The sequence below is a fragment of the Prinia subflava genome (genome assembly GCF_021018805.1).
Source record: "Prinia subflava isolate CZ2003 ecotype Zambia chromosome W unlocalized genomic scaffold, Cam_Psub_1.2 scaffold_32_NEW, whole genome shotgun sequence".
Taxonomy (NCBI): Eukaryota; Metazoa; Chordata; class Aves; order Passeriformes; family Cisticolidae; genus Prinia; species Prinia subflava.
In genome coordinates, this window is record NW_026960609.1 from 577,408 (window position 1) to 604,558 (window position 27,151).

Sequence of the window (27,151 nt, forward strand, 5' to 3'; positions counted from 1 at the left end):
CTGGCTCACCCCTGGAAAGTGTATGGTTTATCCCAAGTCTGTAACCTCCCCTGCAGTATCATTTATCTGTAACCTCATTGGCCTGAAGATCTGTCCGTGCCCACTTTGAATCTGCCTGTTAAGAGTGCAGAGGGAAGCGGGCTCTCTCTCTCTTTGCCCTGGAGGCCTCTGGAGGCTCTGCTCTTCTCCCCTTCCCTCTCCCCTTCCCTCTCTCCTTCCCTCTCTCCCCCTCCTTCCCCCTCTCCCTTAGTGACCATGCTGCCTTCTCGGGGTCGAACTCCAAATAAATCCTCAATTCATCAGCACCTCACCAGCCATCTAGAGTCTCCTTGCCTGCCTGCATGCAAATACCAATGAACCTAGGACCCGGGGGGCTCCCGGGGAACCTTCCCCGGGGACCCCCTCCTAAATCTAAACTGCAACAGTTCACCCAGTGCTGATCCCAGGTTATCAGCACTGCACTTTCAATTGCTGGTTTGCCTAAATTTTGTTCTGTAATTTCTTTAATTATTAAAAATTATTTTATTAATGAAAATTGGCTTATATTTATAACACTAAAGAAGTTGTAGTGCCTGTGAATCCAAATGCCCAAATTAGGGTCTGTCTTTTTACATCTTCCTATTGGCCTAGCAGAGACAGCAGAAATTGGTGATTGTGCTCAAAAATAAGGGGTGTTTTTTTTAGTTTTCAGGGAACTCTACTTAGATACAACCTGCAAGCTGAAGAGACATCAACTGATGAATAAGCAATCTGTTAGCAACTTGGACTGAAAACAAGGCACTGATGAGGGCTGGAGAATGAAACCAGACATTTTGGATAGCAAATGTAATCAATAACCTGCCAGTTTGTCGAATGTGCATAGTGCTCTTCTGGTTGTTTTTTGGATCAAGATGGGAAAGAGATATAGTCTTTGGCAGCAAGCTGGCCATCTATAGATTTAGAAATCAAAATGTGGAAGAAGAAATTCTGTGGAGAACATCTTCACTGCAGTGGATCACCTGGCTACTTACAGGACCTTACAGGAGCAGGTCAGTATTAAAATGTCAACAGCAACAGCTAGTAAAGTTATCCTTCTTGATAGGAAGGCCATTTTCAGTGTCAGTACCTACTGATTTTAACAGCTTAGAGATAAATGCTTGCACTTGAGTAGCCTGTGGAAAAAGCTTTGACCTTTCCACAGCAGGCCGCTTACCTTGCCAGTCTTGCCAGGGAGGCCAAGACTGAACAGATGCAAAGACTGAATTGCTCATTTTTCCCATGGGTATATTTGTCATTGGAGGACTACTAAAACATGTAACATTTTTTCCAAGACCTACCTTCAGCCATTATAGAAGTTGCTGGCATTGAAATAATAACAGTTGTAGTAACGCCACCATCAACAATAATAAATCAAGCTTAACATTTACTTAATGCAGTATTTGTCTCCTAAAGTCCAGCTGAATTATAGATTGTCCTCTGTGGTCTCTGTCTTGCTCATTACCTAGCAATGAAGCAGGGACACCTAATACTCAGTTCTTGCTGCTATGCCAAGCCTGGAGAACAGAGCATTAGTCATGCCCAGTTTTGATGAGGGACCTGGCACTTCCCTCCCTGTGGGATTGCATTTTATGGAAATGGTATGCTCTTGTTCACCCCTGGAAAATGTATGGTTTATCCCAAGTCTGTACCCTCCCTGCAGTATCGTGTATCTGTAACCTCATTGGCTGGAGAATGTTACCGCGCCCACTTTGAACCTCTGTGTTAAGAGTGCAAAGGCAGAAGGCTCAGTCTCTTTGTCCCTCTTCCCCCTGGAGGTCTTCGGACACTCTCCTTCCCTCTCCCCCCTTCCCCCTCTCCCCTTCCCTTCCCTCTCTCCTGCAAGATCATGCTCCCTGCCTGGAGTGAGACTGAATAAAACCCTCATCTCATCAGCACCTCAGCAGCCGTCTAAAGTCTCTTTGCCTGCCAACACGGGAACACCCACGACCCTAAGACCCGGGGGTCTCCTGGGGAGCACTCCCCGGGGACCCCCCAAAATTTAAACTACAACACCTCCCTAACAAACAAGTTCAGGGTTCTACAGAGATTAGCTATGAGAGAATAGCTAACTACAAGCAACTCAAACCATCTTATGTAGTTTCTGCAAGCTTGTATATTTTTAGGGGCTAGATGACTAAACCTGTGGGATGTGACATACAAGGTGCCATAATATAACTGCAATAGTAGGCAGATTTTGAAATTCCATGTTCAGAAATGGCTAAATGAGATTCACATAGGTAATTCAAATGCCCAGGGATGTAGGTAGGCATCACACAGTTTTTTAAATATTCCTGTGTGCTAGGAAGTAAGGGCGTGGAATGATGTTGGAGTCCATGTTTCCATGGATTCTCCACAGAGAAAGAAAAGTACAATGGTTGAATTAAAGCCTTTAGAGAAATTAGAATATATAAAGCCACGCATACATAAAGTAGAGATTTAAGCTTTAACTTTAAGAAAACATACTCTAAGTGCCTGATTGCTAGTGTAAAAGTTCAGAGCTTCAAGTCTAGTGATATAGTTTAGACATAACAAAAATATAGTAGAGTACTGCTCACAACTTTAGATATAAATTTTACGCAATTAAGATAAAGATTTTTACGCACAATAAAATAGAGTTTTTATGCACAAGAAGATAGAATTTTTACGTTAGTAGAGTTTTTGCGTTAATAGATATGCTATATGATATGCTATATGCGTAAGTTTTTGATACCGCTTTTCGTAGTTTTTCGTAGTTTTATGAACTTTGAGAATTGGACCTAGATTAAGTTGTGAGTAAATAAAGGTATGAATATGCATTGGTAACATATGGATAAAAAGCCTCTGGGTTGGAAGGTGGAAGCATCGATCTGTCCAATCTATTGATCCAACCTCCACCTTCCGCAGCCTGAGAGAAAAGCCCTGCCAGGGAGCCAAAACAGGATTCTAAAAGTACTATCTATTGCAGTCTTTGTCACTTAGGATCAGGGCCCCGAGGTCCTCCCCGTCTCCCTTTGCAGTGCTTGCCGCCGGAACTCTGCTGAGGTTTGGGACCCTGGGACCCCTTCCTGCCACTGCGACCCTGCGGCCGGGAACTCCGCTTGGAGTTCGAGATTTCAGGACCCCTTCCTGCCACCACGGCCCTGTTGCCGAGAACGCTGCTTGGAGACAGGAGCTGGAGGTTGCTTTACCCTGAGGCTAGAATGTTGTGTTAAATTATGTGTTAAAACTGCTGTTTATTCTGGTGTTTCATTTTTCTAAGACTTTATGCTCATAACCAATTGTAAGACCGCTCATTTAGAACTCTTTTGCCTTCAGACATATGCATTTATGTAATAAACAACTTTGTATAAATCTTTAAAATATTTTTAAACCTTTGAGATCTATTAACCTGTAGAGACGGCCTGTTGCAGGATGCATGTGAAAGCTGTGTTGTTTTTTAGGACTTTAAAGGAAACTTGTCTAGTAATCCTTGCCTAAATATTGTCTCAGCTGCTGCCATTTGTTCTATTAGTGGACATGCACAAATCCAAGACTTTCTAGTCTTACCTAAGCTTAAGGAGCCTTGCTCAAAGGTAAAGTTTCCTGTGGGCAATAGGCTACTTCTAGTTCAGTACTTTGATGGTGCACCCTGAAAAATCTGGGCTATTCAGATTTAAAAGTGCAGCTTTTGTCCACAGATCCTGTATGCATTTCCCTGAAATTTTATTTAAGGTATTTGTTTTTGTTGTTTTTGGTCTGTTGGCTAACATCTTGGAAAAAAAAATACTATCAATGTCTACACATCAGACCAGATGTGTGTCAGACCAGTATTGAGCTAAAGCATTGTCCCTGCCTGTACTTTCTACAAATGAACATTCTTCATGCCTAGGCTTTATTTAGTTGTTCTTAAAACAGGGTTTTGTAGATATTTCACTCCAAGAATGTCAGAACCTTTTGCTTTGCAGTTGATTTTTTTTTTTTTTAGGGTATTATTCAGTCCTATATTAAACTGTTACAAAATGAGACATGAACTTTGAGAAAGCATCAGTTGTTATAATGGAAGACTGAAATGAGTGCCACTCTCATTAATAACTTTATTACAGTGGAAGCAAGGTCAAACTTACCAAGAAACTAAAAATTATGTCCCTTACTAATTTCTAGGAGATATTTTCCTTTCTCTTTGAAATAAAATTGAATTCCTTTTCTAACAGACTTCAGATGTGATCTCTTTAAATCCTCAATCAAGACTTCAAAAACTGACAATGAAAAAGACTATCCAAATCCTGATTTCAAACATGGAGTCTAGAGAGGGAGGCCCATGCTTTTAAAGGTACAGCAGGGAGAGTCTGTATAGACATGTAAAAACTAGCATTCTTTGAATAAATCTGAGGCCTGCTGACATTCACACATACCACTTTACTAAATGGCATGTGAAACAAAATGTTTCTCAAATGAATGCTCTCTGGTCTGCTTTCCTTAGGAATTTCAAAGGAGAAGAGAAAGTGATTGTCATTTTTGTTTCAGGCAATTTATATCTGGACACAGAGGTCCTCCTTCTGTGATCCTTGTTTACTCTTGCCATTGATATGCTTTCAGTTTTAGAGGAGTTCTAGAGTCCTTTTTTCAAGCATTGAAATATTTGATTTCTCTTGTTGGACGCAGACCATAATGATTCTTCCCCCTGTATTTCTGCAGTGCAAAGCTGCTGATTTATATGCATCACAGGATATATGACAGTGTAACAGAGGACAGTGAGGTTAGGATCAGAAGGGAATATAGCAATCATTATCTGAGTTACTGGATAATTTCACAAAATTAACAATTCTGCTGTTGATACTACATTTCTGCTGGTATGATTCAATAATGAACTCTGGAGAAGGAAGACAGCTACAGAGGCAGGACTGCTGCTGTGGCCTTAAAATGAAACCCTATAGACAAATACTTTCCAAGAGTCACGTCCAAGAGTCACCCTCATGTTCTCATGAGTTGCAGTGATCCCAAGCCCTCAGGCTCTGAGCACCTTGTGAAGTCTTTTTCTCAGGACATTGCCTCCTTGCCAGCCACAGAGAATATTAAAGCTGAAATATCTGGACTGCAAAGCTGCTACTGGGCCAGCAGGAATTTCCCTTAATTAATTACAGTACCTCACATGTTCACGTAAATACAACACTGTCTAAGAGAATAATGAAAGCAGTACTGTGCATTATTTTTCTCTCCTGCAGTAAGGAAATAACACATTTAGGTGATAATTTTAAATAGAGATATACAAATGGTACTAAGTCCAATGTGAAAAAACCACTGATTTTCCTTTCAGTATATGTACTGAAGTTTACAGAAATCCAAGGCCTAAACCCAATACCATCTAATAGATTCTTCTTGTAACAAGAGAAAACCATTTGCGGGAAAAGCAGATGCTTTATACTATTGTAGATGACATTCAATCACAAAGAATCATAGAATATTCTCAGTTGGAAGGCACCTGCAGTCCTCATAGAGTCCAGCTCCTGGCCCCGCACAGAACAACTCCAAAAATCCTTTTTTTCCCCCAAAAGGGAAAAAAGCATCTTAAATCACCAATGATACAGTTTTAAATAATGACCACAAAAACTGTTGTAGCAGTAGAAAGTTCATCAAGAATTTGCAAACTGATGGCTGATTTACAAATAAAATATTGAAGTCATCAAGCAAATTGTTCTAAAGAAGACTTTTACCCAAATTCTGATGATGCAGTAGGAAATAAGCTACAGAAAAGCTGAGCCATAGAGACTTGGTAATATTTCTACCCCATTAACTCCAGTGAGTTCATCTTTGGGATGAAATCTTGACACTGCTGAAGGCCTGATTATTCTAAATTAAATGTGGTCAGATACAGAACATGTTCATTACAAATTCAATGCCCGATCCAAAAGGGATTGGATCAGACCTCTGCTCTACACTTATAGTTCAAGGCTGCAGAGTCCTTACAGGCAGAAAAAGAGCAACTTACCATTCAGGTTTTCATTTTCTTGTCTGTTTCTGATAGCGATGTCTCTAAGGTGATACACTTTTTCCTTTAAGTAAAAAAACAAGCATAAAACCAACAGCAGAAATCAGTAATGGACATTTACTGTAGAAATAGTAAGACACTATAAAAACCTGAATTCTTTAGATTTCTGAACACCAAGTATCTCTCTCCTGGAAAATAATTTTAAAAGACTGAAAAATGTTTATGATGCTAATTTTAGCATTTTTACCTAAGACTCTTGTGGAGTTATCCCTGCCAGCAGTAAGTTAAAATGATTCTGGCATTAGATTACAGAGGCTTGGGTGTTCTTTTCTGTTTGTTTGGGGTTTGTTTGTTTTGTTTTGTTTTGTTTTTTGAAAAGCGATTTTTCCTCAGAAATCCAAGTGAAGGACAAAAACTGCAGTGGCAGCATGAAGTCAGTTCATCATGTTTATAGAGGAGTAAGAAGAAAAGACTTTTCTATGGAAGAAAACCAGTCACATATGCAATGCAGGGTAAAAACCACCACTACAAAGTAGCTTTTTCCCTGAAGCACTGAAAACAGGCCAAGTAAATCTTCCTTGAAATATGGGCATCTTATAGTTCACCAAAAAAGCCCCCAAAAACTTATAACTTGGTGCTGCTATCATGGCACAGATTAGATAAGATCTTCCTCCACAAGAAATGCCCCTGACTGAGAGCAATACCAGCACTTCATCCACACGCTTGCCTGCAGATGGATTTGGAAGGTGGCATCCTGGTTCTGTGCTGCTGGTGCCCAGCTTGGGAATTGGCCCCCCAAATGTTCCAGGACCTTGCACTTTTGCTTCTAAGTGTTCCACTGTGACGACAAAGCTCAGACTTTCAAGTAGATGCAAACACAAAGAGCACCCTCCTTGCTGGCAGTATCTGATAGCTCTTCACTCTGCAAAGCAACAGACTAGCTTTTCTTTTCCTCTTTCTACTAAATGACAACAAGAAATTATTTTTGTTAATGCATGACCTCATATAAAATGAGGGCATAACGTCTTCTTCCATGGGTCTTTTTAGAAGTAATTAACAAACCTCCTCTCCATGACGTGCAGCTTTCCTGCACTTCTTTCAGTGACTCAGTATGTGGGCTTTTGTAAATTCTGTTTTTGTGCACCTCAATTTGTTGTGACAGGTAGAAGAATTAAAAAAGAAAGGCCTCATAAAATCAGGCCTGCTCTATTCAATTAATAGCTAGCCTGTCATCTCTTCTAAGTGCAGTTGAGCAATTTGCAGGTTCCCATGTGAAAACAACCACCTATTCTTGGGTTGAAAAATAAGTGCATCTGTGTAAACAATAAGATCTGTTCTGTGAGAAGGAAAAATGTAAACAACCTGAATCTTAGCACGTACACACAAATCACCTTCTGACCAAAAAATAGTAAGAAAACTACCAGCCAATAGGTGTTGCACATGAGGTCTGTGAAAACTGTTTAAAATAAGTTATGTGAATAAAGAATTGGCTTTTCGCGCATGAAGAAAATGGAGTCTCGGCTAACTTATTACAATATCAACTTACTCCATACATTGAATACAAAGGAGCTGTAGAGCGTTGCCAACAATGGGGGATTTCACAAAGTATATACAACTCTTTTGTTACATTCCCCTGTGAGAATGGTTTCTCCCCTCCCTCCCCGGGACCCCTAGAGCTTGTAACCATGTAGTTTAACCCTTCCTCCCCTTTCTGACCCTATTGGCTGTGTCCCAAACTGCCCCTCCCTGGCAGGAGCTAAGAAAAGACCCTCTTCCTCTGTACATGCCCTCTTTCCCTCCGGACACCACCTGGAATAAACATCTTAACTGCAGCTGGGGGTCAGAGACTCTTTTGGAGTCCTTTGTCCTGTCCATGAAATATTCCTCCAAAGCCTTCTAAGGCCTGATCTAGCACTGGAACCTCGGAGGGGCTAAAGGAGGATTTATTTCACCCTTTCACACAGGCATGAAGCCTGATGTAAGTTAATATATTTTAATTGCTAGAATAAATGTATGTTTGATATAGTCATGTTTCTGTTAGCTGACACTGCTCAATAGCACATTTGGTTTGTTCGGCCACATAAGGTTTATGGCTTCATGAAAGATGCATGTCACCCAACAGTTTAAAACACAAGTCTTAGGAGACCAGCATATTTAACTCTGTATTTTAACCAAACTCAGAAAACCTCTCAAACAACAGTGGAAACGGGTATCTGTTGGAGTCTAGAACATCCCTCTGGCCACCCTGGAGGGTTTGGAGACCAGACAGGGGGGTCTGGGATCTGTACAGGGGGGTCAGTTAGACCCACACAGATCCCAGGAGGACACTGACTCTGATTCCTGTTCATGGGAGTGAATACTCACATGCAGGAAGAATCACAAATCCTAAGAATTTGAAATAAGTAGTGGATGGTTTATTATAGAATATAAATATAGAAATTAGGATTCTTAGCACATGGGGCTGAAGAGACAAGATGGAGGAATTGGGGAGTGGCCCCTGTCCTCCTTGTTCTTGTTCTCGTCCCCCATCTTGTGCTGAGTTGGGTTTTAGAGATTGGCTTAGAGTAGAACTGACATGTTAGTAAAGGTAGTAGGTATTGGTAAAATTTTGTAAATAAAAAATACGTCTCGGACAGTGGTTGGGTCAGGGGTACTGTACATAAGGTGCGGGGCTCTCTGATCTGCCCAGTCTGCCGCGTGTCCTGCTCTGCTGAAGATGCCTTGCAGAGCTGAGAAAGAACTAAGATAAGATACCCTGCCAGGGAGGCCTGGCAGAGCTGAAAAAGGACTGAGATAATGAAGAATAAACAACCTTGGAAATGTGCACTGGCGGACTCAGCTTGTCGTCTCTACCTCTGGTGTGTAACACTTAGGGCAAAGAGAAGACTGAAAACCTTATTACCTCTGGGAACAGCAACCCAGAGGAAACTCCCAGGGAACAGCAACCTTGGGGGACCCCTTATTACCTTGGGGACCAGCAACCCCAAGGAGAATCTCAGGGAAACAATAACCCTGTGAGGTATCTAGAAGATTCAGAACCATAGCCAGCAAGCTCCTTGGGAGCTGATTTTCATATAAATCATGATTATTACTTTTGACCTCACATGCAGGAGCCAAAACACATGAACTTGCTTTTAGAACATCTGATCAAGATTCCTATCAATGAACAAATTTTACACTCATACCTGTTGAGTGGATGGTAGTCTCTGCTTTTTGTTCTGCCACTTTTTAAATCTGTCAAGGGCTTCATCCACAGAAATTGCCCCCTTTTTCACCTGTTCCTGCAAGTGGATTAGTTCTTCCTGTTCAGGAGGGATCTTGTGTACCACAGTGCTGTAAGTTATTGTCTCAGTGTGGCCTCTGTGTGCTTCTACAACAAAATGTACAAAGTGAGAAATGGAACAAATCAGTGAGGATATTGCCATTACTCTTGGGCAGCAGAGCAGCATCCCAATAATTTCCTTCATTACTACTGCCCTGGTCCATGGATTCTCCATTAGTGTTGGTTCATAAAAGAATTTCCTTCTAGCACTACAGTTACAGTACTGACATTTTAAAGGAAATGGTTGCTATATAAAATATCCACAGTGCCTTTTTATCCCTTTCATCTTCAACGCCATACATTACATATCTCAAAAGTTGTGGATGAAATTTGGTCTGGAAATTTCACAAGATTGCCTTCCTCCAAGGGAAGGAAATACCTTATTAAATAGATTGCAGCAACAAGGAAACACTGCATCCCAGTGTTCTTGGAGATTATGATACAGTGCACAGCTGAAGGGAGATGTGCATTATCAGATTCACAGCTTGGTCCAGGGAAGTGTAGCACTGCTTCTCCCCAGGATACTGATACTGGAATGGCTGATCCAGAAAACATGAGCAGTCATGGAACACGGGTTCTGAGCCCTCTGTGAGGCTTTTGCACATGTTTCACTGCATGTGTAGTGTGGCCAGGACAAAAGTTTAAACCATCAATATGATGTGGGTCAGTTTTTCTGTTACATCAGGCACCACAATCTTCATTTCAAGCAAGGAAGGATTGTTCAAAGGGGTACCATTAATGGAATTTATAGTAGCAACACTGTAATGTGCTACAGCTCAAATAACAACTGGACTGCCACAAGTAACTAATTTTGCATGCATCTTGGGGTACCCAGGAGAGAACTCTTGTTCCCCCCACTTCTGTCTTTCCATGGCTGGAATTACTGCACGGGTGAGCCCTCCTGTCCTTCCTTTTCTTGGCTTTAATCACAATCATGAAGGGAAACAGGAAAGTGTAAAGTAACTCTGACTCTACAAATCTTTCCTACAAGACTATAACTTTTATTCTTCTTTCTTTAATCTAATCTCTTAATGCTGCAATACTATTAAGGATATAAATCGTAGGTGGTAAAACAGATGTTAAATCACCCAAAATCAAGTCACAGAAAAACTCTACTAGTTCTACTGAAAAATATCAAGGCAGTTAAAGAGATAAATTAAATTCTGTACCGGGATTCCTGGCCTCACAGTATGTCCTGCTGTGATCTCTGGTCACCAAACAGGCCTTTTGCTGAAACACTGCAACAAAATTAAGAATATAAGGAAGTTGAAAAATGGCAATAAAAATCATCACATTTTCAACAAAGGAAGGACACTCATAAAAGCAGGCTGGAATACTTTTTTTGTTCTAGTCTAGGAGTATTTTTCAACTCACTTGTCAGTCTAATGTTAATTACTTGAAAAATTGTTCTGTTGCACAGAATAGCAGGATTATCGATGTTAGAGAAACCATTACAAGAAGCTTTGAAGAAAATGAAAAGGATTTATCACACTAGCATATTACCTGTTTAGAAGAAACAGCAGGGTCTCGGAGTTCTTCACATGGTACAGACACTGTAGCTTGTTCCTTATTTTATGGGGAAAACTAAGGCAGAAACCCCCCCAATATTACCAGGTGAGAATAGTGACACTGCTGAAGAAAGTCTGTGTGCATATTTGCGTCTACTTTATTCAAGCACTAGAAACAGCAAAGCAGAATCCCTCTGTTAGAGTAGCCCATCATTCCTACTCCTATGAAGTGCCCAGAGTACAGCCAGCATGGATACACCCTGAAATGCTACACTCAAACTTTTGCTGGCAGCATATGTAACACCCAGAAGGTGGGAATTGCTCAGTTTCTGACTTAGCCTGTGTGGCAGTAGCTTTCTCTCAAGTCTCAGTTCTGATTTTTGCTAAACAAACTGACAATCTAGAACCTAGAATAATTCCTGCCAATTAAGTAATCTTCTGTCATCACTGCAGTGCAGCAAATGTGCCAGTTCAATGGAGCAAATATTTTCCTGAGGACCAAGGCCCAGGCCAAGGGAGGTCTGCTCAAGCAGCAGAGCAGGCACACTGTTATGTCCCTAGCTCAGCCAAACACTGATAGATTTTAACTTTTTAAATACTTTTCTTTGTAATTATCAAAGTATTCTACTAAGTATGGTTGCAGTGTTCTCTACTTGAAATAGTATTCTCCTTTTAAAGATGAAATTAAAGTAATTAGAGCACAGAGGTAATGCAGGCAGCCTGAGTTTTACTGCATAAGGAGGAAAAGGGACATTCTCAACAATATGCCTGATTGGAAAGCACTTTAATTGATAGGCTTTGAAATTTCTGCTGAGTTTTGCAGTGTTGGAATAATCAGAAATGGAATTACTCATCTAGTGAAAAGTAAAATTGTTAAAACCACTTTATGTGCCACATCTTGCTGAAATGATTTTAGTTGGCAGCAAGTATTCAGGGTGGGTGAGGTTAGTGAAAACAAACGCCTGTTTCTGGAATGCCTGGAAAGGCAGGAACACTCCAGCATACAACTGCCATAGGTTTAGGGAGAACTCTGGCAATTCACCCTTTCATTACCACATTCCAATTACTTATGAACTACTTGAACACAGCAGTGAAATAAAAGAAATAGGTAATCTTGCACAGGGCTACATTCTATTATTTTTTTACGGAAGATAAAGTAAATATTCCTTCAGTAAAGCAATATTAATACTAAAAATTTTTAAAGTGTCAAAATGTCACAGTCCTTCTAGTAAGGATATATATTTTTTTATTTTCTGGGCCTCTCTGGCACAGATAATCTGATTAAAATGTTCTAGTACTTCATACATACTTACTTTTTGCACCCTTCAAAAACATCTGTAGGATCAGAAAGAAAATCCTTTTGGATTTTTAATGTTGTGACTGGCTAAAGTACCCATAGATGCTCGTAGGTCAAAATCTACATATTAAATGTACTCACCCTGTATATGCCATTTAATTTTTGTCTACAACAAACTTCTTTTGCAGTTTCTTGGAATTAAAGGAGGCTGAGAGAACTAATAAGTAATTCCACTTCATTCCCTCTCCTCTCTTCAGCTGCTACAGGATACAGATGAAGTTCTTTGCAAGCCCTAAATACATTTTCATGTCATACACAGTAAGATCTCTCTTTAGGAATGTAATGTAACCTAAATAATCTTCCAGCAAAGCAAACTCAGAGAGAATGAAACCACTGCAGTATTTTCTAATAGGACATGAAACCAGAAAACCACATTTAAAAAGTGTGACAAAACACTTTTGTGGCAAATATGCAGAACTCTGGGAAAATCCCTAACATAAGTCTTGGAAAGTGAGTGGAATCCAAGGAACTCTGAATTGCCTGTTTTATCTCAGACCAACTAAAGATGTTTTAGGCTGTCTGCACATGCAGGTAAATAATGCTATGAGGCTTGAAATTTGGTTAATATTTTCATGGTTAGCAACACAAGAGGGTTAGAAACATTTGAAATCTAAGTCTTTTGTGTATAATTCTGACCTAAGAAGACCATTTTACAGTAATAAACTGCAAGAAACTGTGGTGAATATGAAGGGCCTAGAAAAAGAGAACTAAAGTTTTTACAATAGCTGCAGGTTGACAAAAGGAACAAGAATTTGATTTTCAGAACTAATTGAAGTTCTAAGACAAAGCTGTAATGTTAAGGAGTCACAGATACACTATGACATTTCAAAAATTGCTTCACAACATAATTAAGAAACACAGGAAATCAAAACACAGGAAGAGTTAGATTGTGGAGAAGGGATAGCTGTGTGGTGCAAGGTCACAAAGGCTCAAATCCGAGAAGCTGTCCTTTGAGGGCAGCATCCAGTGTCTGGGTACACCTGCACCATGACAAGGCAAAGGGAAAAGGACAGAGAAGTTTGAAGCGTATCAGTGCAGGAAAACAAGTGACCACATTTACACTGGTACAGGAATGCTGATCAGGCCTAAACGGGCAGCCTGACATTCAAGACTTGTTTGAGAACACACAACAGTAATTTCATCAGAATAAAGACTAAGTGATGCCAAGTGCACCTGCAGAAATACCAACCTGCCACGTTGCTTCCTTACGTTGCCGGGACTTTTCAGTGACAGCATCACATCCACTCATCCCAACTTACACAGGCCATTGCCAGCCTTTTCCTTCCACAGCTATTTAGTTGGCTGAGAATGAACCACTCCATTTTATCAGACCAAAAGCAAAATGAAAAGGAATTACAGTGTAATGACGATGTGAAAGTATTAATCCAAAAATAAACACCAGCAATTCCCATCACAATTTTCAGTGAGATTCTGAGTCTGACAAATATGAGCTCAAATCTGTTAGAATCCCAGCAACAGTGGTCACAGAGGAACCTCAGGAGACTTTACAGAGATGACTCCCCTGCACTGAAGCAAGATAATAAAAATAATACCAGAACCCCCTTCTTACAGAAGAGGTAAAGAGTGAGTGAGGCACCAGTGGTTAGTTTAAGGTGCTGCTCAGAGGGTGGTGTCAGTGTACTGTGTATCACAGTACCACACACAATGAAAACAACTCTCACACCTCTGCTCTTGTCAGAATTTTTACTTAGTGGATCGTGGAAGTTGGAAGGACTCTAGTGACATACTCAAGAGTATTTGCTCCAGCATGCAAAACTTGAATGTACTTCTTTAGTCCCATTTTTCTTGAGTAGAGAAAAGCAAAAAGGGAAAGACTCTATACATGTTTTTACTACAAATATGCTATTTGGAACAGTTTGGTTTGCAACCAGACAGCATCCCATAAATATTTTTTTCTCTGTGCTCCTTATTCAGTACTTATTTCAATCTACCAAAGTTCAGATAGCAAAAAATCTGATTGAATGAAGACAGTGGGTGAAGCTGGTGTACCACTCCCAACCAGGTCTGTAAAAACAGTCTGTCAGCCAAACAGTGTTTCCTAGTATTTCATTCATGGAAAAACACCCTTAAGTTAGTAATACATAATGAAATTCTTGTGCAGTGCAGTACTTTATACTCACTGTAGGAGAGTACTACAAAATCCGTCTGTGGGACATAAATGTTTTACAATTTGCATGGCCTCTGAGGCTTCACTTTGGAAACCCCTGCTTTAGAGCATCTAAACAATTGGCATAATAAGAATTACTGACTCAGGATGCGATCACTGTATTTCCCAATAATCAGCCTGATAAGTTTCCAAGACACTAACAGTTCTTTTCTGGATTTTATTTATTCACTTCAGTGGGTTTATGCTGTCTGTTCTGTATGTGAGATATTCTGCTTCCCTAAAAATATCCACTGGATGCTACTTCTGCATACCCTGTGATTTTGATGAGCAATGAGAATGTTATTCTCCACTGGAACAGTAAATGGAAAATATATTTTTACAGTTCTAATTTTTAACCCTAGGATGAGGTCCCACAAACAGCTGTCTTTAAATAGCAAAATGTTTTCAGTTCATAGAAGGGAAATAGATTCCTTCAAGGATTTCTGAGAGATTTGCAAAGAAATAAAGGGTATAGCATAGGAAATTTATGCTGTTATAGGGCAGGTATCCTTGCTGTAGAGAAACCCTTTCATACTAGTGGTCTGTGATGAGAGGTAAATGATTAAACCAGGACAGTAATGTAATCCTTAACCCTGAGGGAGTCCTAGTAGGTCAGGCTTCAGAAATGGCAGGGGCATTGCAAAAACTCATGCATCTGTCCTGCAACTACACTGAGGACTTTGGTTTCCAGCTCAATCAAACATGGCATCAATAGTGAACAATAAAATTTCACTCTAAACTGAAAACACAACATCTTCAGATGTTTATTTAACAGTTGTTTTGGCAGCAGACAATTGAACAAAACACTGAAATAACCTTCAGAGGAATACTAAGCACCTAAGGAATGGTAAGGGAGCCCAGTAAGAGTGCACACCATCTGGGCAACAAGCTACTTGGCACCAATTTGCAGCTCCACTGGTTGATGAGCCTTTCATACACAAGATAAAATTCTTGCAGTGGTCTAAATTGAAGAACAAATGTACTCTCTGTTAATAATGCAGTCTGTTTACCAGTGTTCAATACAGCAGTTTGAATGTTCATTAAAATTTGAAAGTATAGTAAATGAAACTGAGTAAAAGCTATTAGAACAGTTATGTTTTAAATCTTTCAGCTTCCCCATGTTCCTCAGAATTTATGTGTCAGCAAATTCAAGGCAGATGCTCAAACTGTAAATTGTGGTAGTTCAGTTATGACAACTTGCATCACTGAGTGTTTACTGCCTAAATTTTGAAGTGTAGATCTTGCTCTGAAAGTGACACTTGTCAAGACCCATGTTTGCTTTCTATAGATCAACAGTTTCCCTATCCTGTTCTGCAGAACACCAAGTGGAGTAATCTACAGGAAGCAGGCTTTCTGTCCAGTGTAAACTTGATATTCCATGTATTTGAAAGCTGCCTATTACAAAGAAAATGATTTGCTTTCTTCTTTGTTGCTATTCTCATGGAAGCACCACCACTTTTGCTTAAAGGAGAAGATGCTGTGTTGTAATGTCATGGCCTTCATTCAATATGTGGTGGAAGTACTCATGGAAATTCAGCCATTTGATTTCTCCAGATGGATATAAAAAATTAATTTAAAAGAGTCACTTGCATGCAATCCAGGAGGCAAAAGGCATTTCTGCTATGCAATGCTTACTTCCCCCCCAAATAAATGAGCCCATCTATGGTACATAAAGGGCAAGAAAAAAAATCCTCCTCTTGCATCTCTGTATGGCACTATCACACCAGCCTCTGCAATCCTTGGGGCATGAAGCTTTCCATGAACTCCCAAAGTACATGGGGAGTTGTCCTGGTTTAGGACAAATTAGGGGAAAATCTCCACAACTCCCTCCCCCACCACCGGGTTCGGAAGGAAACAGGACACCCCAGGACAGGACTACATTTGTGACAAGTGTGTAGCCTTAACACAGCCCCCCTCTGTGCATCATACTCCATTCTGTTTTTCCACAGGACCTGTGTCTTACTGAATGCCAGAAGGGAACAGTTCTGAAAATCAACCAGAACTGTGCAGTGAAGACAATCTGTTTCTCACAGGGATATTAAATAATTTGTTTTATAAATTAAAAGGTATTTAGCAAATAGAAAGTGAATACAGAGGAGGGAAGGATGGCTCAGTTAAGTAACTAAAAGTTGCTCTGCAGGACAGGACTTCTCTTTCCAACAAAGCCCTGGCCAAAGGTCAGACAAGCAATCTAACTTGTAATGCCTGGCATCAGAGTACTGACTAGACACAGTAAGGAATTAATTTGAAGTTCTGAGAACTCATAGTGGCCACTGAAATCAGTGGTGTCTCTGCTTTGAATGAGCAGTGTTATGTAATGCTGTTCACCTCAAGAATCTTAGTTACTTCATACTGGGCATCCCAAAACTCAGTGGATGCAGAATCAAAGGGTTTATAACAGGAGGGTCTGAAACAACCCATGGGGCCTAGGAGCAGGCATGAATTATATTTTAAACAAAATGAGAATGAAAAACACTGAAGCTTTTTATGCTCACTCACTTTAAACACTAGATGAAATGATAGAAAATATCTGAGATAAATAGCTGCATATGGCTATCTACTTATTACTGTATTGTAATGTTTCTGGCAGGGGGAAAGGGTAAAACTACCTCATTTCTAACTTTTTGATTATTTGACTTTGCAATATCTGTGATGCTCTTTTTAATATAATAGATGAAAACAAACCCCCAAACCATTATCAATTTATTTGCTGGATGAAAAATGTGTATATGCATAACTAGAGTATTTTACACTGCTTAAATTATAAGGGAAGGGCTGCAGACACATGCAGATTTTAATGATGGACTGGAATGAAGTTTTCTGGTTCATACAGATGAAACAATCTTTTTTTTTTTTTTTAATCAAATATAAGCAGTCAAAAATAATAAATTGGAAATTGGGATGTTGCTGGACTGGGAAGGGATTTTTTTTAACCAATGTGGAGGAAAAAATTGCCAATCCAAGTAGCAAGAAAAAATCTTTCAGCTGAAGATATATCCCTTCTGTCTAAAATTTCACTAGCTATCTCAGGAATCCCTGGACAAAAATGAGATATTCTAGGTCTGGAACCAGCAAGACAGGTAGGAAAACAGAGACCTGAGTGGTCAGCTGAATCTTTCTTGAAATGTTTCCCTTTTTTCTCATGTATTGTGTAAGCAAAGGAACATGAGCCAGAGGCTGATTTCACAGAACTACAGGAAAATAATTTGTCTACCACTACACGCTTATGAAAGCAAAGGTAAAAAACTTGTGTGTGTACATATGAATATATATACATGGTGAACCACAGCCCCATCAGAGCAGTTCCTCTGATAGCATCTGCTTTAGCCAATAAACAAAACAGAAACACTCCAGTGCAATAAAAGTCAGTAAAAGCAATCTCCCAAATAAAGCATCTCTGCTAAGGGTTTCTAAGTCACTGGCCTATCTATGATGATGGTGGACCAAGATTTGAGACACTGCTCTAGCAACCTCAGTAAAAGCAGCTATTTCATCACTTCTGTAGCTGTAACAGGCCCCCTATACCCATCCATTCTTGGATTACATAGTAATGATTCATACCTCCTGAATATGCTGAAGAAAGAACAACTAAATTATGAATGAATTAGCCCATGCATTCTGGCCCTAACCTGGAGTTACATAGCCTGGAGGAAGAGAGCTACCTAGGAAGAATAAAAGAAACCATTGACTGAGATAGGCATGAAAGAGGAGGTGCTACTCTGTTTTTGGTAGGATGTTTTGGGTAGTATTAATTCTGTTTTAGTGTAAAACATGCACAGCATGAAGTAAGCAATCTAATGGTGTCCTTTGACAGTGTATTCTTTTACCACCTATATTTATGCATTGGCAGGCTTTTGTAGAAGAGGCTGGAGATGCAGACAGGATGGATTTTGGGACTTACAAAGAGATCTCTGCAGTATATTCACTGAATTCCTTTTGTTACTTTCAAATTTGGTTTCAGTTTGAATTGGACTACAAAGATATCTTAAATCTCTTCTGGTCTTGTATTTCCATGAAATAGCTCAAAAAAAAAAAAATCCCAGTTTTCATAGAAGTGGTAAAAGGACATAATTTTTCCTTCAAGAAATACAATTGTACCTAGAGATGCCCATTTCTAGCATCTCAAATTGGAGAAAAGATATTTGAATGAGGAATCCTCACATAGGCATTTCTCCCAGAAAAGAGAATTCTTCTCATCAGAAAAAAAAATCTAAGAGAGAGATTTCAGCCTTAACTAAAACCATTTTGATAAAGAAACTGGAAAGAAAGGCATTTCAAATAGCACATTCTACATTGCATTGCTCTAACAGATACACTCACAGCTAGCCCAGTGGTTCTTCATTTTCTATCATATTGTCATAATTTTTTAAAAGCTGAATAAAAACTGTGATACTATCTCTGATGCAAACTGAAAATTATTCAGATATGTTCTCAGCTCATTTGAAGGGTGAGAATAGGTTGATTGAAACAAACAGTGTGTTGGTTTGAAGGCAGCTGAACAGAGATCTTAGTCTTTTAGAAAGTGCTACTGTTCAGAGACCAAGAGAAGAGTCTACATTCTCCCAGAAAATAGTGTCATGGCAGCAGCAGTAACCTTGTGCTATGTAGAGAGTGTTCTCCTCTCTGACCAGCGAACACATGGGCCGGGGCGCAGGCGCTGGCGGCCTGTTCATGATAAAGGACCTGCAGTGCTTCTTTTTCTCCTCCTCCTGGTTCTCCTGCCCCAGGATGAGGTCGTACACAAGTTCATCCAGTGGCTCAGGTGTAGGGGTGCTCCTCCTCATTGTCCTCCTCGCAGGTACCTTGGTCTTCTCCACAGCACATGGTTGTTAGTCCATCACCCTGTTCTCTTTTACTCCTGTCCATCACAAAATTCCTCTCTGAGAAAGGAAGGAATTGTGTTGCATATACAGGGCAAAGAGAGAAGATTACGACTTATCTTAAAGCTTTAGAGTTTCCTAAAGTAGCTCAGAGACCTCATTTCACTGCTAAACTAAAGCACTCTCATTTTCAGAGGCTTCTGATCATCTAACTCAGTAGAGAGCATGCCCCAAAGGAATAATTCCAACTTCAGGGCCTCCTCATGATTTCACATGAGATTATCAAATGTAGATGCTTAGTTATTAGGCACAAAATAAATGGATTTATTTTGCAGAAATACTGGGTGCCCCAGTTGCTCTCACAAGAGTTACACCAACATGTAACTAACTGCAACTAACATGCAACTCATGGTTAAGCCAAGTAAGTAGTACCTGTGGCCCTTGGCATTCTGGAAAGTCAAGCTGTTTGTTACCTGTTGCAAAAATGACTTAAGAATTGAAACTTAATTGAGGAAATGTTGGATTTTGTGTTTCCTACCTCTTCAATATCCCACTGGGTTTTGAGGGCTTTACAGATCTACTCTAAGCCAAGGTGAAAAAGAAATTGAAAAGCCCTTTACAACGTAGGTAAAATGTATGACCTCTTACAGTCTATGCTAAGACTATCCAACCCTCCCCCCTCCAAAAACTTCCATGTCTCTCTATATTCCCTATACTTCATATATTTTGTAGTACAACTACTCAGAACTTGCTTTTCTGCAGTTTTTGCCTTTTACAGCATTAAAAGGCATTGATTTTACAGCATTAAATGGTATCCCCGATACTTGAGTTTGTTTTGATTTGCCTTAAAACATCCACAAACTGCTAAGAGTTAAAAGCTGTCACTGAGGCTGGTGTTCCCATAAATACTTTTAACTTCCTTGGCATGATTACCCATCTTTCCTGCAAAAACAGTGGACCTGCCTGGAATTCCTGTACTGACTCTTGTTTCCCTTGTGCTGTAATTTAGTGCCTGTACATATGTGTAGCTGCTAAATTCAGCTGTGGTCACTACCGGTGTTTTCAATCCTTTGGCTGCTATTTAAAGAATTACCTCTTTATGGGTTCAGAGGAGCTAAACAACCTTTGTAAGTGGGATATATTTGTGAATGGGATGTATTAATTATAGTATGTACTATTAACATGCATACTGGCTAAGATACTGGTTTTAAAACTACAAGTGGTGTCAATACTTCTGCCATGTATAATATGAATAATATTTTGTTTCCAGGTCACTATATAAGTTCTGTTTTTTCTCTGTAGGACATTCTTTCTTTCTACTCCCACAGGGGGCACTTTCAGGCCACTGCCAAAACACAAACTTGAAGAAGAGGGGACTTGCCTTCGAGTTACTCCATAGCAACTTGTAAAAGCAAGCAGCTGGCTGAAAATATGTAGCACTAACTCATTACAGCTTCTCTTTCAAAGTAAGCATCATCCTCATCTAGAGGAATCCTGATACCCCATTCCCCAGTGATGAAACCACAGCTAAACACAGAATAATTCAGAGCATGTTTTAAATGAACTATTCCCACAGGAGCATTTTTAGATGAACTCCGCTTTACCAGCACAGGAGTTGGCACAGGACACCAGGAAACTTTCTCTGCTGGTACCCACATGAAGACAGAGAGCGTTTGGCAGAGGGTCACATTACTGTGGTGATGTAGCCATATAAGAACTCTTCCAAGACAGGCATTTATAACAAACCTACATGTCTTGGTTTGAAAGACAAATATCTGCTAGGAAGGGGCAGGACCTCCCTAGAGATGGAGAATTCTAATCCCCTCCCTCCAAATTATTCCAATTAAGAAAAATTAAAGGAGCTTTCAGACAGAGGTATGGGGGTAGGAATAACAGTTCTTTACTAGTATATATGACAAAACGACAAACAAACAACAACTACAGCATCAATAATAAACAGAACCAAGAACCTTGAGGGCTTTCTTTTACAAAAGCCCAGGGCAGTCTGATCTCGGTGCCCCTGCAGGACTCCGAGAGGCCGAACTGGGAAGGGTAGAAAGTCCTGGGCCAGTGGATGAGGAGCTCTGCGCTGGTGGCTGGAGCAGCAGGGGTGTCCCGGCAGGGCTGGGCAGTGCAGGGCTACAGAGTAGGGAGGGGGGACCTCAAAGCTCCAAAGAAGCAGCGGCGGTGGGGGGAGAGGCTGGAGAAAGCGAGCTCAGGATTCCCGGGTACAGGAGCAGATGACGATAGATTTCCCAGGACGAGACAGAGGCAGAGGGCAGCCTGACCGTCCTCCTCGGTGCTGAGAGCAAGAGTGCCTTCCCCTCCCCCAGCTCTGTCTTTTTGCCTTTCCCAAAGCTCATCATCTCTCCCCTCTGAGGGACACTCCCAGGGACTCAAAACAATAGGTGTAGCCTTGTGCTGCCATATCCCTCAAGTACTCCTTTTTGTTCTAAGTAGTCATTAAGGCTTCTTGGAAACTTATGGGAAAAAATTCTGTGAGAAGAGAAAAAAAACAAATCTAACCCCCAACACTACACCAACAAATCCTGTGTGCCAAAACTGATCCTTCATTTATACACACATCCCTCATTTATACTCAACATGCAGTTGAGTGTTTTGTGGAAGGCAGAACACACCTTTAATGTTAATTTTATTCTGCCCCTTTTTCTCTTATAATTCACCTATGACTTTCTACCTATAGCCATTTATTTCCTGCACAGCAGAACACAGGATAAAACCCTACCTATAGCAAGCTATTTCTGCCTAATTATGTGAACGTCAGAGTCCTTGGTGATGATAATTTAAGACTCTAATAGGTTACACCATGTTTGAAAACAGACCTAACAGTAATAAGCTGTGGAGAAACTGAAAGTGATTTGTGTGCACAATTATCAGCAGTGTCTGTGACAAATAAGAAGGGGGTTTTTTCCCCCCTATGCAACTATTTAAAACTGGTATTTTAAGCTTGAATTATTTTGCATACTTGTTTTTCCCAATGAGAAAAATTGATGATCATCCCTTCTGAAACAGATGCAATACTACTTTCAGTTTCTCGTCACTTTAATCAAACCACAACACAAAATTTTAGATTCTTACACTGGGGCAGATGTATTAGAAAAAGGAAAAAAAAAAGGCGAAGCATTTGCCAGAATTTCTGCCTTTCTTTTCAATCGGCAATATAACTTTTTACTTCTAAGTAACTACAATATTGGCTAAAATGTAGTAAGATACTGTTACATCTCTCTGCATGCTCACTTTCTATTAATCCTACCTGTGAAACTTCAAGCTGTATATTAAATATTATTAAAAATTTGTATTTTAAATCACAATAGTATTTAATGTTTTAAAATGGTAAATAATGAAGTCAAGTTGACAAAAATACAGGCTTCATCTTTGTTTCAAGCCTCTCTTGTAAATCCAGTGCACCATGTACTATTTGGCAGCTCTTTGAGATAGGTGGAGTGAGGAAAAGCTGAACGCAGCAGCCCATACCACAGTATTTCCTGACAAACCTGATCATGAATATTTTGATGCAGCAAAGGTTGTTTTGCAGAATTAGGGCCGCATATGCACAAGCTTGCTTTGTAGCATCAGGGCCGTCCTGCCCAGCTACTGCTAGAGGTGATCAAAGCAATCTCTACAGCAGTACGTTGTCTGCCCTTGCACATGTTTTTATCCAGGATTATTTTCCTCCCAAGATTGCAACCTTGTGTTGAGTTATGCAGATCATCCTGTCTTTGGATGCCGGGCAGATTTTGAGAGGGAGGAGGGGGTGGCCTCTTGCAGAAAAAGCAATCTCTCCTGCTCTCTTTGAGCTCATCCCATAAACTGGCATACAAACTTCCAGGACTGTTGTGAAGGCTGTATGAATCCTCCTCTTCTTCATTTTTATATGTTGCAGGGTGGATTTGGGGGGTTCCCCCCGGGGGGTCTCCGGGGGGCCCCCCAGGCCCTATGTTGGCTGGTATTTCTATGCAGACAGGCAAGGAGACTTCAGACAGCTGGTGAGGTGCTGATTAGATAAAGATTTATTTAGAGTCCGATCCAGGGAAGGCAGCATGGTTTCTGAGGGAGAGGGGGGAAGGAGGGGGAGACAGGGAAGGAGAGCGGGAAGGGGAGAGGGGCAGAGCCTCCAGGGGCCTCCAGAGCAAGAGGACGAGCTGCCTCCCTCTGCACTTTTAACAGGGAGATTCAAAGTGGGCGCAGATTGATTCTCGGGCCAATGGGATTACAGATACATGATACTGCAGGGGAGGTTACAGACTTGGGATAAACCATACATTTTGGAGGGGCGAGACAGAGCATACCATTTAAATAAAATGCAATTCCCCATTCATATTCTGTCTCCTCTCTGCTGTCTTTTGGCTCATCCTTCTTTTCTGCATTGACCTCGACTTCTTATTGGCATCTCGATCCAATTGCATATTGATCTCTTGAGTTCTGTTTGGCTTTTAATATTAAAGAAAGCATTATTTCATTTGAAAACTGCCATCTGGAAGAATTTCTTCTTTCAAGGATTCCTACAGAAGTAACACAATGGCTAATAAAACTTTTATGAACTGATACAGCAGGAAAGCTGTCAAATTCATACCATCAGTGAAGAGGTTTTTAAATATTTACTAAATCAACAGTGGAAGATTTCATTGTATCTGGCTACTCTGATAGACACCATCTTTGTGTGTGCAATGTTAAACTTTTCTAGAGCAGCTGTTAGAATGAAATCACACACATTTTCCCTGCCTCCAGAATTTCTGTTACCTGACTTTCAAAGCAGCAACACTTTGCAAATTAAAGTTGTGGCTCATACATCTGTGTTACTGCTTTTTGTACAATGGGATTTGGGTGCTAATTTGAATCTCTCTAAAATGAAATAGACATTGTCCATGGGAGACATGACTGTAGACTTGTGGAAACAGAGCTCTTCTGTCTCTAGTGACCCACAGACCAAGAACAATGTGGAGGGACATGAAAATGTACATTTTAATCACTACGTACAGTATCAAAATATTAGTAGTCAACCTCAGTAATGTAACAGAGTAAAATACACAATCTATCAGCAGACTTTACCAAGCCCTTGAGGTAGGTTTCCATTCTGAGTTTTCCTTTGGTGATGCCTGCCTTTCATCACTGATTCAAATGGGAGGTTAGGGCATTTACCTGGCTAATGTGGTACAATTTGTGCTCTTTTTCCAGATATTCACTCTGAGGTGTTCCCACATACAATGTCACAGAGACAGGGAAAATTTTATCAAAGCAAGCCCATTTTTGCACAGGTCTATCATCTACCTCTATGTGCTAAAGCAACCAGTTTGAACTTAACAAGTAAGAAACATCCTTTTCATATGTATGAGACAGTTGAAAAAATAAAATTGTCAACAAGATAAAAAGAGGATTAAATTTAGTTTCATAGATCCATGATACTGTAAGATATATGCAAAATATATGCCATTGGTAAATGCAAACAAGCAACTTTGCAGTTTTCAAGGGGAATGCATACAACCACAGAGATCATCAACAGGCTTGTCACCAATCTATGCTTGGAAGTAGGAACATCAAGCTGCAAAATGTCAACTTTTTGTTATCAAAATCTGTGCCTCCACACAGGACTTGACTGCACCTGTAGGCAGTGCCTCCCCTTTTATGAAGATTCTTCTCTGAGAGCTTGAAGAATTCAGCAGTTTTCTAGGTTCGGAGTGGAGATCACAAATGTCCAGAGTTTAAAAGGAGGAGTGGTTGCACTAAGGTCTCTCTCACTGAGCAAGAACTTTATTATCCTAACTGAATCCCTCAACTTCCTTCTCCTTTTAGGACATCTGCCCTCTCTGGAAGTTGCAGTAACATGTGGAAATTAAAAGTGCTAGAGTAACTTCCCCTCTCTGTCCATGAACTCATTCATTTGACACAGCAGGATACATTCATCTGACCAGTACCAACAAAGCTGTCAAACAACATGACTTACCCATGGCTGGTGGAGTTTCTGAGCCTAACATAGGCTCATAAGTGTTGCTGTTTTCCACTTCCTTCTTGCAATTAGTGACATCACTTCCTGCATAATTTTAGAAAGAAAAACAAAGGAGAATATTTGTTTTAGTAATATCATCTCCTGCCTTCACATTTTACCATTGATATAATATACAACATTCTGCTAGGAGGAAAGTGAAGACAGAAACGTCATGCAGTTGCAGCTATGTAGTGGTATACACCCTGCAGGCAAAGGGACTGTGTGTCTCTGGATACAGTGAAAGGACACTGTTCTGACATGAACCACCAAGTTTGCACAGCAAGGATTTAAGCTCATTGACCTTTCCCTTTCCCTAGTGTTGCCCTGGTTTTTCTGAGATTTTTTAAAGCCTTCTACTTGCTTGTAAGATAGAGTCAGTTCTTTAACTACTGTTGCAATATTAAGGGTCAATCTTTCACTTTCTCACGCTTTAGAACATAAACAACCTTTCTTGTTTTTGTTCACTGTCCTTTGCTTACATATTTCCAGCCTGAAAACAATGTTGGTTGACAGCTGGCATAGCCAGTAGAGTGAAGGGGTAGTAACCCCAAGAGCCAATGTACTTTCAGACCCACAAAATTATAAAAAGAAAGAAATAAACAGGCTGGCTCTCTTTTTCTCGGTAGAGAGCAGCTTTCACTGAAGACCTCTGCCTCTGTGTAGTTGATTATTGCATTCCGAGCAACACCCTAGCACTTTGCTGGACTGTCCAGGCAGTTCCCAACTCTACTCCCAACTGTGAAGCACTCACAGATTAAGAGAAAGATCAGCAATAGTGTCTTGGGTTGAAAAATGTAACCAAAAATGTGTATTCTATTTTCATCTGTTGAAACCTGTTGGGAGGTATTGTTCTTCTCTCCTCCTGCACCCATCCTCCTCCTGCACCCATCCTCCTCTGAGGGACATCAGCTGTGAATGGGCCATTTAAGGCATCTCACATGACTAACAACATTACTTCATTCCATTGTGAGATGCTCCACTCAGTGGGAGGAGCCAAAGCCTTTCCACCAGCATAAAACCTGCAATCCTAAACACTAATGCAGCTGGTTTTCCACTGAATCCTTGGAGGAAGACCAGACCCATCTCGCCAGCACTGGACCCTTTTTTTTTTCTCTATAGAATCATCTCTACTTCACAGAACAACATCTGTTACTCCAGGAGGACTTATTTGGACTGCTTCCAACACCCTGACAACAGGGTGTCAGGTCGTATCTCTGACTGTCAGGGTTTTCTAGGACTTTTGTTTGTTTGCTTGTTTGTTTTTTGTACTACTGCATTTGTATTTTTTTTATATATTCCTAGTAAAGAACTGTTATTCCTATTCCCATATTTTTTCCTGAAAGCTCCTAATTGTAATAATTTGGAGGGAGGGAGTTTTTATATTCTCCATTCCAAGGGAAACTCCAGTTTCCCCTGACAGATACCTGTCTTTCCAAACCAAGACAAACAGAAAAAAAAACCAAGTCGATAGGGCATGACTGAAGAGCTCAAGGGTGCAAGAAATCTCTGGAGAGCTCATTACAAGCAGTGGTTTGTACCAAAAGCCACGTGTGTGCTGAAAAACCACAAATGGGACTGCAAAGCATGTTTGGAGTTCTACCTCAGTGACCAAATGTGGCAGAGTGGTGTTTTGTTCCTCTAGAAAGTTGTTACGTTCACACAGCACTATGCAAAATTAGCCCAAGGAGGGTCAGAACAATGTTCTCTAAAACATTATCAGTGTATTTCCTCAAGCTGAAGAGGTACAAACATCTGCTCACCAGTGAAAAGCAAGCCTGTAATACAACTACAGACAGTTCTGCTGTCTAGAACACAGAATATACATTTGTTAATAGCTGAAACAACTGGAATTTCAAAAGGTGTCAGGTTTTTTTAAAGAAACCCAGCAGTACTTTGATTCTCATGTAAGTGTGATATGGAACTATCTTCTATAGACACAATGGAGCCCCCAGTAATTAATCAGGAGTTTTGAATCACAAAATAATAACTTGAGCGGTTTGAATACGCCAAC

The 27,151-nt window shown here is 40.3% G+C and overlaps 1 pseudogene; it reads right to left on the reverse strand.

The window, feature by feature from the left end:
• Positions 1-1,406: 1,406 nt before the first annotated feature.
• Positions 1,407-27,151, reverse strand: part of LOC134565044 (B-cell scaffold protein with ankyrin repeats-like) — a 198,661-nt pseudogene continuing 172,916 nt past the window's right edge.